A 15,481-nucleotide genomic window follows, 5' to 3' on the forward strand; every position below is an offset into this window, starting at 1 on the left:
CCCAACTCAGAGCTGGCAACTGCATGGAAGCGAGAAAAAGATACAGAGTTCATGTGAAAGAGCTTGATGTTCCTTCAAGGTTTATTCATACAACAATAAACTGTGGTATGAGGAACCCTGTCCTGCCTTTTCCGTCTTCCTTGTTCCTTCTAAGTCACTTTCTACATACCTCAAACTGATGTTATTCTAGATGTCAAACTGATCTAAATAAAGTGACTTTTGCTTGTCTAAGAACCAAAATCCAGTTTATTAAACAGAAGCTAGAATTAGACATTATTTGGGAAGTGTGTGTCATGGGGCATCCCCTGGAGAGCGATGAGTCTTCAGGGGTGAGCAGAGCCCAGTAAGCCCAAACCAGGTTGGGAACCAACAAGGGCTGGGCTTGGAGCAGCCAGGGCCCCTGCAGGTGTTACAGGGGGGAACAACAGGCAGGTCAAAACTCGGAGCCAGAAGTGCCTGCAGAAGCAGGTTGTGCATCCAGCCCTGCTCCAGCTGCAGAGACTTAAGCACCTAGCTCAACTGATCCCACATGTCAGCAAGGGAAGACAGTTGTTGCATGTTAAACAAATAAGCGCACACCTGCTAGCTCAGAGAAGGCACCTTCTGCAGCAGGGGGAGGCAGAGTCTTCACAGGATGAAGTCTAACATGCTGGAAGAGCCTATATCAAGCAGGTTCACAGACTATTCTGGCCTGGACGCAACAAGACTCGTGACTGCTGCAACACTTTATCTGACTTGTAGATTCTGTGCATTTTGACCTTCAGACCGGACTTCTGATGCTGAGACTCTCGGACTGGACTCAGCTCCCTGATGTAACTTGATATCTCCGGCTGGCAGCTCAAGCTGGGACAGTGTGGTTGCTACTGAAGGCAGCAGTTCCACGTCTTTCTTCCCACTGCCAATAATGTTTAGTAAAACAAAATGTGATACAATATCACCCCTTTCAGTCTGCCTGTTCCGTCTGCATTGCATGCTATCTTCAGTAGTGGAAAAATCTAGAACACAGCATAACTACTTCATTGGTGTAGATCAATACCAGGTCCATTAACAATAAGACCATGATGCTCCGAGATTATCTCGGAGCTCAGCAGATGGACATAGCTTGTATCACTGAAACCTGGGTGTGCAATGGCGAGATGGTAGCTTGGGCAAAGTCTTGCCCCCAGGTTTCATGTGTCTCCACCAGGGGCAAATTCAGGGCTGGAGGGTGGCATGGCCATGCTCATCTGAGATTTGATCCCCTTCAGGGCTGTCCCTGTCCAAAGGCCTCTCCTTGATAAATTCTGACACTGCTCATGAGGCTGGTCACACTCTGGATTTGATCTTTGGGTCAGGAGTTGATGTGGTCGTATCCTCTGTTGATAGAGTGCCATGGTCCGACCATTATGCCCCGAAGGTTCGGGTGGACTGTCTAGGTGATGGGCTGATTTATGCCTGCCCACAGAGACTTATGGATCCTATTGGATTCCTGATTGCTCTGCAGGATCCTGAACCTGCTGGCATCCTTGATGAGCAGGTGGAGGAGTGGAACTCCAGGCTGTCTGATGCCATTGAGGTGATTGCTCCACTGCGTCCTCTGCGCCCCTTCTTTTGGCTGGCTCCATGCTATACTATGTCATATGAAGCAGGAGCTCAGATGCCTAGAGTGAGTGTGGAGGAAATGTTGTGCTTCAATGATGTTGAGAGCTATGCTGGAGGTATACTACCAGAAGGGGCTCCCATGCCAGACAGGTCTCAGCTGAGAAACCAGACTAAGAGTGTCCACCAACCCATACAATATGGGGATACAAATGGAAAATTATTCCATACCACATTGGCCGTCACATGGGTTAACAAGGGCTGCGTTGTATGCTGAGGTCCCTGGGCATGCGTCAACAAGTGGGCTACAAGTGGACCAACCATCCAAAAGAAAGAAGTATAGTGCACAAGAAAATCATGCCATAATGGCTTGTTACTACAACTCAGAGCCAGAAACAAGAGGATACTTGAAGCGGTTGTACAAACTGTGGAAACAACACTACCCAGATTCGAATATCACTGAGCAAAGACTGGAAGATCAAAGGCGATTCTTTGAAAAAATGAGAAGGATTACAACAGGAAGGCGCAGTGATTTTGAGAAAGATGTTGGCCAAAAACAAATGCAAGAGCTGGAAATAACAATTGATATGATAAAAAATCAAAGGAAGAAAGTGAAAAACTGGACGGCACCAGGACATGAGCAATTGCATAGCTTCTAGTTCAAATCACTGTGATTGAGGACAAGAAAGTGACCATCATCAACATAGCTGTACCAGGTGACAACAGGGTCATTAAAAAAGAACACGAGAAGGTCACTAGATATCACGATTTGAAAATTGAGCTTCAGCGTCTATGGCACGGATCCCAGTAGTAATCGGCACGCTGGGCGCCATTCCAAAAACACTAGGGCAGCACTTGAAACATCTTCGAATTGACAAAATTAACATCTGTCAAATTCAAAAGGCAGTCCTGCTGGGATCCGTACAAATACTATGCCGATACATTACATAAGAACATAAGAACATAAGAACAAGCCAGCTGGATCAGACCAGAGTCCATCTAGTCCAGCTCTCTGCTACTCGCAGTGGCCCACCAGGTGCCATTGGGAGCTCACATGCAGGCTGTGAAAGCAATGGCCTTCTGCGGCTGTTGCTCCCGAGCACCTGGACTGTTAAGGCATTTGCAATCTCAAATCAAAGAGGATCAAGATTGGTAGCCATAGATTGACTTCTCCTCCATAAATCTGTCCAAGTCCCTTTTAAAGCTATCCAGGTTAGTGGCCATCACCACCTCCTGTGGCAGCATATTCCAAACACCAATCACACGTTGCGTGAAGAAGTGTTTCCTTTTATTAGTCCTAACTCTTCCCCCCATCATTTTCAATGAATGCCCCCTGGTTCTAGTATTGTGAGAAAGAGAGAAAAATTTCTCTCTGTCAACATTTTCTACCCCACATGCATAATTTATATACACTTCAATCATTATCCCCCCTCAGACGTCTCCTCTCCAAAACTAAAGGGAGTCCCAAAGCACTGCAGGGTGCCTTCTCCTCACTTAAGCGAAGGTGCCTCCAGTCCCTCAATCACATCCTTGTTGCCGCTTCTCTGCACTTTTTCTATCTCTCCGATATCCTTTTTTTTGAGATGTGGCGAATTCAGAACTGAACTGCACAGTACTCCAAGTGCGGATTAAGCACCACTGCTTTATATAAGGGCACTGACAATCTTTGCCCAGGTTTTATTCTCAATTCCTTTCCTAATTATCCCCAGCATAGAGTTTGCCTTTTTCCACAGCTGCCATGCATTGAGTTGACATTCTCATGGAACTATCAACTAAGACGCCCAAATCCCTTTCTGGTCTCTTTGACTGATAGCACTGACCCTTTGTAGCTTGTATGTGAAGTTTGGATTTTTTTGCCCTCATGTTGCATCACTTTGCATTTTGGCTACATCACTGGAACTGTGCATTTGCCATTTCTGAGCCCACTCACCCTAATTTATCAAAGGTCCGCTTTGGAGCTCTTTTGCAATCGCTTTGTGGTTCTCACCACCTCTACATAATTTGGTATCATCAAAACTTGTAGCCACCACGCTACCCACCCCTACTTCCAGGTCACCATTTTATGAATAGGTTAAAAGAGCACTGGTCCCAAAACGGATCCCTGGGGGGGAATTACCACTCCCTACCATCCTCTCCATTGTGAGAACTTCCCATTTACACCCACTCTTTGCTTCCTGTTTCTTAACTAGTTTTTAATCCATAGGAGGACTCCCCTCTTATTCCTTGATTGCTGAATATTCTCAATAGTCTCTGGTGAGGAACTTTGTCAAAAGCCTTTTGGAAATCCAAGTAGACAATGTCCACTGGTTCCCCCTTATCCACATGCCTGTTTACACCCTCAAAGAACTCTAGTAAGTTTGTAAGACAGGATTTGCCTCTGCAAAAGCCATGCTGGCTCTTTCTCAGCAGGTCTTGCTTTTCTACATGTTTTATAATTTTATCTTTAATGATAGATTCTACTAATTTACCAGGAACAGATGTCAAACTGACTGGCCTGTAATTTCCCAGGTCCCCTCTAGATCCTTTCTTAAAAATTGGTGTGACATTGGCCATCTTCCAATCTTTAGGGATCGAGCCTGATTTCAGGGATAAGTTGCATATTAAGGTGAGAAGATCAGCAATTTCATGCTTGAGCTCTTTAAGAACTCTTGGGTGAATGCGATCTGGGCCAGGGGATTTGGTAGCATTTAGTTTATCAATGGCTGCCAGAACTTCTTCCTTGTCTACCACTATCTTCGCTAGTTCCTCGGATTCGCCTCCCAAGAAGCATGGTTCAGGTGCAGGAATTTTCCTAACTTGCTCTTGGGTGAAGACAGATGCAAAGAATTCATTCAGCTTCTCTGCAATCTCCCTGTCATCTTTTAGCACACCCTTTGCTTCTTTGTCATCTAACGGGCCTACCGCTTCCCTAGCTGGCTTCCTACTTTTGATATACTTGAAGAACTGTTTGTTGCTGGTCTTGATGTTCGCAGCCATGCGTTCCTCATAATCCTTTTTTGCCTCCCTTACAGCTAACTTGCTTCTCTTTTGCCACCATTTGTGTTCCCTCTCATATTCTTCATCAGTCAAACTGGACTTCCATTTTCTAAAAGACATTTTCTTTTTTCTGATAATTTCCTCAACCTCTCTTGTTAACCATGGTGGCTTTCTTTTGGACTGGGTGCTGCCTTTCCTAACCTGCGGAACACATTCCAGCTGAGCTTTTAACATTCCAGCTGAGCTTTTAACATTCCAGCTGAGCTTTACAACTTCCTAGGCCTCTGAGTGAGGCTCGAATTGTAATGAATGGTCAACAACCAGCTAAAGATCTGGCAGCTGTGAAATCAACAATAATAATTGTTGCATGATTTGTCATTAGAACAGAAGAAGATATGTAGCTCTAAAATCTTTGCCACCATCTTCCATTTGTTAGCTATCTGTACTCATTATATACATAATGTTGGACAGACTTCTGCTAGGTCACACTTTGTTTTTGTATAAACTGTTAACTTCAGCAAAGCCAGAACTTAATACTTTCATTAACAACTGAAAGACAGGATCTCATAAAGTACAAATACAACTTCAGAGAATCCAACAGAGATATTCTAGTCTTACACTGGAGAATCTGATCTTTTAAGTAGTCTCCCAGCTGGAAATGTGTATAAAGAGACAAATAATACATCCATTGCTAAGAGGTGCTTTCTGGGTTGAAATGGGCCTTGTAACTTGACTGGATCATTATAAATACTTTCTCTCATCTATAGCAGCCAGAATGTAATGCAATATCCATTTTGACATAAACTAACTCCATAAATGGAGATAGTAGCAGGTTCAGACTAAAATCAGATGTCTGGTTTTGCATAGTTTTCAGTGTCTTGAAAGTCTCTGGCTGTGATTTAGTACTGAATGTTACTCCCCCAACCCCACCCCAGGTTTAATGTTTTAGAATCACTGCTTGGCTGAAAATATGTCCTAAATCTTCCATATACATTAATGGAAAATTATGAACAGAGCAACTGCATAATCCCCAAGAAAATGGCCTATTCAAATTAGTGAAGCTGTGAAGTTCATAAATGTCATATTCAAAATTAAACTTACCTTTTTGCAATTAATGTTTTCTATCAGTCAACCTTCCCACAAATTCACATAGATGATTTGTTCACAATTTAAAACAATTGGGTCCCATTGATCTAGAAGATGGGACAGATCATTTCCTCCACCAGAATGTTTGTTCAATAAAATGTTTATACCCTGTCTTTCCTCCTAGTTCAAGGTAGCTTACAGCAAAAGTCAAGAACATCTCCAGTTAAAACTGGAGTAACAGCCCCCTTTCCCTACTGTCCGTAGGATGCCTTTCATTTAAAACCCCTCAAAAACCCTGGCAAACTTTTTAGTTGAAGTTCTCCAAGGAAACAGAGAAATAGAGAAGGCTCCACTATCAGAAAAGATCCATGAAATTCAACCCCTTTTTATGATTTGGTACCTGTGCAGTTGGTGACATCCAGCATCATTACTAGATGGATAACTGCTGGTGACATATACTCACAATTTACAGAATCACTGGGCCTACACAAACTCAAAAGTTATCATGGAAAGGTCATATGTCATTTTAAACCAGCTATGTTTTGGATGTATTTGGTGTTTTTACTCCTGTGAGATCAACAGCACTCATCAATTTGACACATGATCAGATCCTGCTGAAATGAATGACAGTTATATGTGATACAGATGAAGCTGTCTCATGCTGAATCAGACCCTTGGTCCATCGAGGTTGGTATTATCTACTCTGACATGCAGCCCCAGTGCCTCAGATAAAGGCGTTTCCCATCACTTACGACTTGGTCATTACTGGAGATTCCAGTGATTGAACCTTTGTTGGTAGGTAGACATAATTAGCAGAGTTTAGCAGGTACCAATAAAGTCTCAGATACTAATGAGTTGCTTTATATAAAATTTTACTAGCTAAAAGGGTAAGGTAACATGGAGAGAAAAACAATAAATGTACTGCTACATATTTACAGTGGTCTCAGCCATGTCTATCTGAGTGGTTATCATCTACTACTAACTGGAACAAAGAAAACAGGTTAACTTTATAACTTCTGGTATATGCACACACAGACACGGAAGCAATGGCTATCAAAGATCTACTGAGCCAGAGAGGCGGCTCCGCATGGAGCCGCCTCCAGTTTGGCCCCTCCACACACCTTTCTTGGAGGGACATGCCCATGCTACCCTCCAACCTCCAGGCCATGTGGAGCCACAGCATAAGGCTGAAAGAGCTGCATGCAGCTCCAGAGCCGCAGGTTGCAGACCCCTGAGCTAATCAATAGGTCAACTCATTAAAATGTGACCTCCACATCCTGTTTACATACAAATAGATAGACCACTTTCATGACTGGTTATGAAAGACACTTGCAAATACCAACAACCTTCCGCATGCAAAGAAGAGGCTCTACCACTGTACTGCAGTTCTTCCCTTCGACTGTGAAACACCACAGAAAATATATGTAATCTGAGTTAGAATGCTCATTGAAAACACTTGAGAAAAGCTGGAGATATAAGCTATACTGATACCTTATCACCTACCTCACCAGGAATGAGACATTAAAAGAAAGTACTTCCTTTACACATTAATATTTTATTTGATTAAAAACTTCCTGCTGAGGGTATTGCTCACAATTTGTTCATATTACTATTCAATCACAAAAATTATCATATATCACTAATGCATTAAAAAAAACCTTTAAAAAACCCCAGACCACCAGTCAATAGAACATCTCCTTGGGCCATCATGAGACATGTTTTCATCTTTATCATATATCTAATTCTGAACTTGACCTGAGAATCTGGATCAAAAAATTCACAACATGGCACCAGGTACAAAAAGGGATGTTTCTACAAAGCAGGGAGGAATTCCATCTTTGCATAGAAATCTCAAAGCTAACCAAATATATGTAAAGAATAAGTTGTGTTGGGATAATTGAACAATGGATGCAGACCCTAGGGTTTCTATAAATCTCATTTAAAATCTTAACTCACTGGTATTTAACTCAGATAGAATCATGCATATATTTAAGACTGGAAGTGGTCTATGCCATTTTCTGCCCGGTCCAAATATCCCAGCATGGGCAAGTGAAGCATCCCAGTTTGCGCCAGATTTTTGCATGGTTTCTGGTCCTAAATCATTCATTCAAGCTGCCATTAAAAAATAACAGCCAATCAGCATGTGCGTCACCGAGAATACTCATTACTGTAGTTTCTACATGTTTACAAAATGTGGCTGGTATTTCAGTCAGTGGTATTTCAGTCAGTATTATTGCTGATTCCCAAAAATCCCCTGAATATTGGCCTCAACTAAGGAGGCTGATCACTCCACTACAATTGCTATCATTTCACAGACAAGAGGAGATTACAATGTGCTTATGGTCTTGTGAGATATGCTTGATGCTGCCACTCAAAAACAACAGCCAAACAGAATGCAGGAAACCGAGCATAAGAGGCTTGCAGCTTGCAGCTGACACTCAAAAGCAACAGCCAATCAATACGTGGTACACCGGGCATGAGAGCCTTTCAGCTTGCAGCTACCACTCAAAAACAACAGCCAATCAGAATGCGAGACACTTGAAATGTGAATACAGAAGTCCCAGGCTCGTGCAAAAGAAATGTGAGTATTTCATCCCAGTCTTAACTCAGTTCCTTCATGGAAATGGGCAGCCATGAGAAGGGAGGAGCTGGGATAAAATTACCCCGGAATTTACGATCCCGGTTCTACCCGGGTGTAATTATACTGTGCAGAAAATGCCAAAGGTGAAAGCACCTAATTGGTGGTACCTAATTTCCAATTGGGTGGGAATATGTGGCTATGCAAACAGCCATATTATTCAAAATGACCTGGCCTGATTCTGCCTAATAATAGAGTCTTAGTAAAATTGTCCATTGTGAACCTGTGTAGCTGTGGTTCAGTAATTTTTTCTCCTAACATTTCACCTGTATTTATGACTGGCATCTTCAGAGGCCATGGAGCCACAGAGAAACACATCTTACTGTGACATGCCCCTGAAGATGTAGCCATAAATGCAGCTGAAATGCTAGGAGTAAAAACTGCCAGACCATGACCACACAGCCCATGGAAAACCCACCACAACCAGTTGATTCTAGCTGTGAAAGCCTTCAACAATATATTGACTTATTAAAACTCGCACATGTGATACTACTACTGTGAATTATCGTTCTTGATTCTAGCTGAATTTTACTTATGCCACACCCTGTACTTCCTGAATTTCATGGCCCTTTGATCATACCCTCATGAGTTAAATATGCACTCCTACTTAGTGAGGACCCATCACATGCGGTCCATGAAATCTTACATTAGAATTAAAGCGAGTTTCAACTAAAGAGCCACAAAATTCCCATTTATTAAGGAGACAGGAGAGAGGGGTCAGTTGAGTGGTAAACTTGAAGGGCAGTGCTGCCATGGGACAGTCAGAGAGCAGCTTTAGAGGGAGTTAAGTACAGGAGGTACTTCCTGGATTCACAGTTGGGCTAGTAGAAGAGATGGAATTACATCACAAGAAAGGGCATGCACAGACTAGGCACTTTTGTATCAGTTTATCCAATGCTAAACTAGGTTTTTTTCAGGTATGGCACCGGAAAACATTTTTTTCTTTACCTTCAAATACAAGCTACACATTTTTAAGTGCATATTTTTTTTAGGGTGGTTGTATTACATTCAACGTTACATCCCTTTTGGTTCCTGAAGAAATCAGCAAGTAAAACTCTTCATGTGGAAAACATAATTAACAGCTAATTGTTTTATATCAAACTGCTAAAGGGGCCATCCTGCTGGAATGTCATGTTATGTAACTGGTGAAGATTTACAAGCTGTACAGCCATCCCACAAAAAAATGAGATATGCATTAAGGGCTAGCTGAATTTCTAGTTATCGTGAGTAACATGTGAACCTTTTCACTTCTCCATAGACATGAAGGAGCCTTAATGTCAAACTAGCCTGTATCTTCTACATGAGTTTTTGCTGAGATGCACAACTGAGGCTCCACTGTGAATTCTATCATATAGATATAAGACTGCCATCCACTAGGAATAGGATCATCTCCATAGTTGTTCCAACCCACCTTCCATGAGATGCTCAGCTTGCTTCTTGCCCCTTTTCATTCATCAGGCAAGTAAAGATATTTGTGCTCTGCCAAGCATTTGGGAGTAGTATCTAATTTGCTGGATTTGGATTGGATCCAAGGCTTCTGAAATGTGAGTAAGTTCATGGAAGCAATTTGTATTTCCTTTCTCTTTCCCAGAGCATTTTGCACATGCTGATGCCAAAAGCAGCTGTTGAGGACCAGGGCTATCCTACAGAACAGAATGCTTTGTGACATGGGAGAGGGGATGCAGCAAGAAGGGAGATTTGACCAGGATTATAATGAGGGTGGGGCAAGGGAGGGCTCTTGAACCAGTTGCCGGGGGCTCCCTGGCCGCCGCCGCAAAAAAGAAAAAAACATGTAGTTGTTTTAAAATTAAGCATAATTTACTTCTAGGCAAGTGGCACTATGGCTGGGAAGAGGCTGGGAGTGGGGACAGGCCAGGGAGGGCGCTTCTTCCCTAGCTTTATCCCCACCCACAATTTCTTCCCAGCCTCCACTTGCCTGGAAGTAAGTTAAGCTTCATTTTAAAGCAACCATAGCCTTTTTTTGTGGTGGTGGTGGGGAGGGGGGCAGTGGGAAGGGGAGAAAATGGACCACATTCCCACCACTGCCACTGGGAAAAAAGCCTATGGTTGATTTAAAATTACACTTAACTTGTTTCCAGGCAAGCGGCAGCCAGGAGGAAACTGGAGGCAGGGACAAGGCCAGGGAAGGAGCACCCCCCACCACCACCTGTCCCCATCCCAGTCTTTTCCTGGCCACAGTGCCACTTGCCTGGAACTAAGTTATGCTCCATTTTAAAGCAACCATAGGCTTTTGCTGTGGCAGTGATGGGGGAAACATAGGCAACATTTCCCCTTACCTCCCATTTCTCTCTCTCTCTTCCCCCTTTCTATCTCTCTTCCCTCCTTCTCATTCTCTTCCCCCTTTCTCTCTCTCTTCTCCTTTCTTTCTTTTCTCCTCTACCTCTTGCTCTCTTTCCCCTTTTCTCTTTCTTCCCCTCTTTCACTCTCTCTTCCCCTTTCTCTCTCTCTCACCCCCTTTTCTTTCTCTTTCCTCCCCCTTTGTCTCTCTTTCTCCCACCCTTTCTCTCTGGAGTATTCACTTCTGAGTAGTACTGTGAGAAAACAAGATATTGGGATACGGGTGGACAGTAAGTTAAATATTAGCAATCAGTGTAATGCAGCGACAAAACAGGCTAATGCAATCTTGGGGTGTATCACTAGAGGCATAACAGGCAGATCACAAGAGTTTGGGAGGGCATGAAGTTTGAGAGTTTGCCCCCATTTTCTGTAGATATGCCCCTTAATTGACCAACATTTTCCTGTTCAGTTATGTGAGTTTGGGAGAAGTCAGACAAATACCTTGGTCTCAAATTATATACAGCTTCATTGATCATTACCAGGAATTTGTACTGGCAGCCAGAGATTTTTTTAAAAAACCTGGCAACCTACAATCCCTATAACTTACTTCAGCAACAATCTTGCTGACCTTCAGCTAGTCTTTTTCAGACTCCCTTAAAATGTAAAAATAAACCTTAATAAAACATTTTGGTATAAATAATGTGAAACTTCCTTCAACATATGCTTCAAATATTCAATCGTTTCTTGACCTGTGCCTGTTCATGTAAACCCAAGAAAGCAATTATCAGCCCATAAGAAATATTTGTATTCTTCTTCCTGCTCTCAATAGGTAGCAAAACTGATTACAGTCTAAACACTTATGAATCTGAACATTATTGAGAAATGTGATGTGTATTTATTGCATCAATCGTTAAATATTCCAAGCTGAGTGCCAGGCTGCCGTAAAATGAGAAATCACCAAGTTGTTTGATCCTACTGCATTTGTATTGCAAGCAATGATGAAATAGTTTATGGGGACTTCATTTTACCAAGAAGAATGAAGGCCAATGATACACCGACATAAGCATTCCTGTAAGAAAAATGGTAACATGATATTTAGAAGAAATTTAAAGTCATGTTGAAACTTTAATCTTCAAAGTCTCAAAGATGAATTCAATATCTAGCTTATTTTAGTTTGCCATTTTATGAGACACAAAATCATTAGTGCTTGCTTGATCTTTGTAACTCCCCTTCTTACTACTCTTAACCCATCACAAAACACTATATTTCTTAGCAACCATCTGCAGTGCTTCTTATATATAATACAATATTTATTTTGATGGATTGATATTCCTTTAAGTACTAGAAATGAGCAGCTTTCAAAATAAATCAGGTCAGGAAAATTATTTGATACATTAGCCTCAAAGTGCTGTTATACTGTTATGATTAAAGGTTAAAGCAAGTACAGAGATGTTTTTAAAAGTTAAGAAAAATTTTTCACAAACAACATAGAGTTCATTTTCAGACATTAAAGAGAACTATGTTTTAATTTGTTTTCTCTTGCATGTTTTATTAATTTCCTGGTGGAATGAAACATGAGGGTCAGCTACTAGAAACTGTTGGGTCAAATTTGTCCCCCTCAAGCATGCCATCTGTTCCTCACAATTGCTAGTCTAAATACAGAAGAGGAAAAATGGAGTCTGTGACAAAAAAAAGGTTCACTAAAGGAATGTGGGTTAAGAGGCTGGTTTTCCAGTGATCTTCTATCTACAAATTTTTAGCACACCTTCCTCTAAAGAGCTCCGAAAAGTGTTCCATCCTCCATTTTTCCTCACAACTCTGAGAGGTAGGTTGTCTGGGAATTAGTGTCTGGCCCAAGGTCTCCCAATAAGGTCAGTGACTGAAGATCTAACTGCACAATGCACATACCTCAAGGTGGGTCTATGTTCCCATGAGAACTCTTAGTCACATATAGGCTTGTATGTTCTTCACTGGAAACACAGTTTCCAATTATGTGGAACCTGGTTCAGGTTACCACAGCATGCAGAGAAAGTGGTAAATGACCCCAGGGAAATGCTATATGCTTACTGAGGAAACCTTTGTGTACTCCATCCATACATGTAGCACCCTCAATATGTCCAAAGTAACCCATGGGACCATTTCAGTTCTTAAAAAATATGGGTGGAGGGAGTTAAAGCACTACCCTTCTTCTTGAGCACCCCAAAATGAATTAGGACGTGTATCCCTGGGAATTACATTCCCACCACAGAACTGGCGCAGCCCCAGGAAGAAACCAAAGAAAACAAGTGTAATTAAGACCCTGACTGAGGGTTTGAACCAAGGTCTCCCAAGGCCTAGCACAATATGGAATTAAGATCAAAGGGAGATCCATCCAATCCATCCAATCAAAGATCCATCCAATCAAAAAAGCTCATCTGGTGGGCACATAAGAGAGGGCCATTTGGGTGGCAGACTATCGATTATGGGAACAACCTGCCCAGGGAGGTGGACCTGACCCCTCATTTTCAATTTTCAGGAGGCTTTTGAAGACCATTTTATGTAGGACTGCATTTGATTTTTGTACTGTTCTGCAAACCTGAGCTTCTGCTGGGTTGACAAAAATATGGATACAACCCCTGTTTGGCTTCCTTGTGGTTTTATTGATTCTCTTGAGGATAACCCATTCATATACATACTCATATTCAGTTTTGTTGTGTGTGTGTGTGTGTGTATTCATATTCAGTTCATCTTATATTCAGTTCATGTTATATTCTTCAGTAATTTTTGAAATTATTATTATTATTAATAATAATAATAATAATAATAATAATAATAATAATAATAATAATAATAATAATAATAATAATAATAATAATAATAATAATAATAATAATAATAATAATAATAATAATAATAATCACCTATCTACGCAGGGGCTCGAAGGTGTACAACAGTAAACATAATATAACATAAAATGGCTAAATCTTTAAAAACAGTGATAAAACAGTAAAAGCTAGATCTCATAAATACAATATAAAAATACTAGCATAAAAATAAAGGGCGTCCAGCAGCTCCATATTCAAAATCCTCTTCCCAAGAGGGAGGAATGGCAGGTCCCGTTGAATGACAAACGGCCCAGATGTAGAGGGCCATGAATATGCTATATTCCTAATTTGGTTTCTTTAGTTTCATTGGGAAACACATTTCTGGCTATAAATCTTTTGGTTTCCAATTATGCAGAGACTGCACCCCTTAGTCAAAGGAGGATCTGCTTGCCAAATTGAAGAGAGAGAAAGATGAGAGCATCTCCATTTTATAAGTAAGCAGAATAGATTGGCAGGGTTTTTTTTAATTTTGTAAGGCTGTGTCTGGTCTTGGCAACTTCAGACTGTATGTGGCTCATTTTTTTTCTTCCTTTGTTTTAAACATTTTAGCCTGCTTTTCTTCCCATCCCCCCTCCAAACTCCAGGGAAATAAACTCCCTGGACATTAAAAAAAATGATGGGGGAACTCACTCTAGGTTGACATACTAATCTTCAGGTGTAGGAATACTGTCATAAAAGAATAGTGTGTCATGTAAGCCCTCACCTGCTTCTGAAATTATACATCAATTTTGCATAAATGGCATGATATATTGCTTATATTTTAAGGTCCCTAGATGTACAGTGCAGTCTTCAAATATTTCATTTTAATAGTTCCATTTTAGAAAATCTCTCCAAACAAAAGGCAAATATAGGATGTTTAAAATATTAAGACTTATATAGGACACCAGGGAATGAAGTTACAGCTGGATAAACCTAAACTTTTCCTCTGTTGCCTCAAGTGAGAAATAATATAAACATTTAGACAATTCTCCAAAGCATAAGTTGCTTGTTTAATGATAGACAGAATTCTTTATGTCCTAACATCTCTCCTAATTTATGAACAATTCTCACCTTTAATGCATTAAACAAGCTGTCATTTTCGGAACTGGTCTTGCCTCAAGAGCCCTTAATCCAACTTCAAAACCTGAAAAAGAAAAAAATTGAAAGGGAATATATACAAGGAAATGAATATGTTATAAACCAGATTTGTTTGAATCCATGCCAGTGTAGAAAATAACACTTAATTTTACTTTCTAAAATCTTATTTCATGGCTATGAAAAGTTGTTAGATTGAAAACTGAATGTTGACTGTTCAACTCCAAACATTCAGACTACAGTTATGCTCAATGGTACGTGTGCTTAAGCCACTGATTTCTATGAACTATTTCTATAAAGTGTTCATTTCAGTTATACACTAAATATATTTCACAACCACTAGCAAATTAAAACAAATACAAAGATAGTACAAAAATGACACTGTCGATGAATTCTAGCAGGGAAATAATTTACTTTTTATGGAAAAATTTGGCTTGGGTCTGGCAGAAGATTCCTGTGGAAGAAAGAGATTTTTTGCTGATTCCTGCATATCTTTGGTTTCCCAATCATGCTGTTCTTGGGGATTCTGTATCTCCCAAGGGTGGCATTTTAGAGGCATTCTGAGCTGCTGGGAGGCAAGGATGTTGTGCCGCACAGATGGAAATCCCTTCCATCTGTGGAAATATTAGTGGATCCAATCCAGCACTGTTATCCTACGAGCACTTACTTTGGAATACAGGACGTTTTCTCTCCAGCCCTGCTGGCAATTTTAGATATAATTTTTAAAAAATTGAAACTGGACATAATACAAGTGATTGCTGGATATTGCTATTAAAAATGGCTTGCTTGTAAAATACAATAGCAATAGTTTTTTTGTTGTTATACTTTTATGGAACAGAAATAACCAAAACAAAGAATACCATTGTTCAGTGAAGTACAGTTCTGTGATTCATACTGTGCCTAGTGTTTTCGCTTTAGTTACCCAATTATTGCACATAGGAAATGGATCAGTTAAATCCTATAATGA

At 40.8% G+C, this 15,481-nt stretch overlaps 1 long non-coding RNA gene across 1 annotated transcript in view; it reads right to left on the bottom strand.

Moving 5' to 3' along the window:
- The window catches only part of LOC125428110, a 35,147-nt gene extending 20,584 nt beyond the window's left edge, over positions 1-14,563 (bottom strand). Inside the window, exons 1-2 of the long non-coding RNA XR_007243771.1 lie at positions 14,491-14,563; positions 11,605-11,645 (exon numbers count right to left, since the gene is read on the bottom strand). This is a non-coding gene — a long non-coding RNA (uncharacterized LOC125428110). The remainder of the gene's footprint in view (positions 1-11,604; positions 11,646-14,490) is intronic.
- Between the last annotated feature and the right edge of the window lie 918 nt (positions 14,564-15,481).

Source organism: Sphaerodactylus townsendi, linkage group LG03, assembly GCF_021028975.2.
Source record: "Sphaerodactylus townsendi isolate TG3544 linkage group LG03, MPM_Stown_v2.3, whole genome shotgun sequence".
NCBI lineage: Eukaryota > Metazoa > Chordata > Lepidosauria > Squamata > Sphaerodactylidae > Sphaerodactylus > Sphaerodactylus townsendi.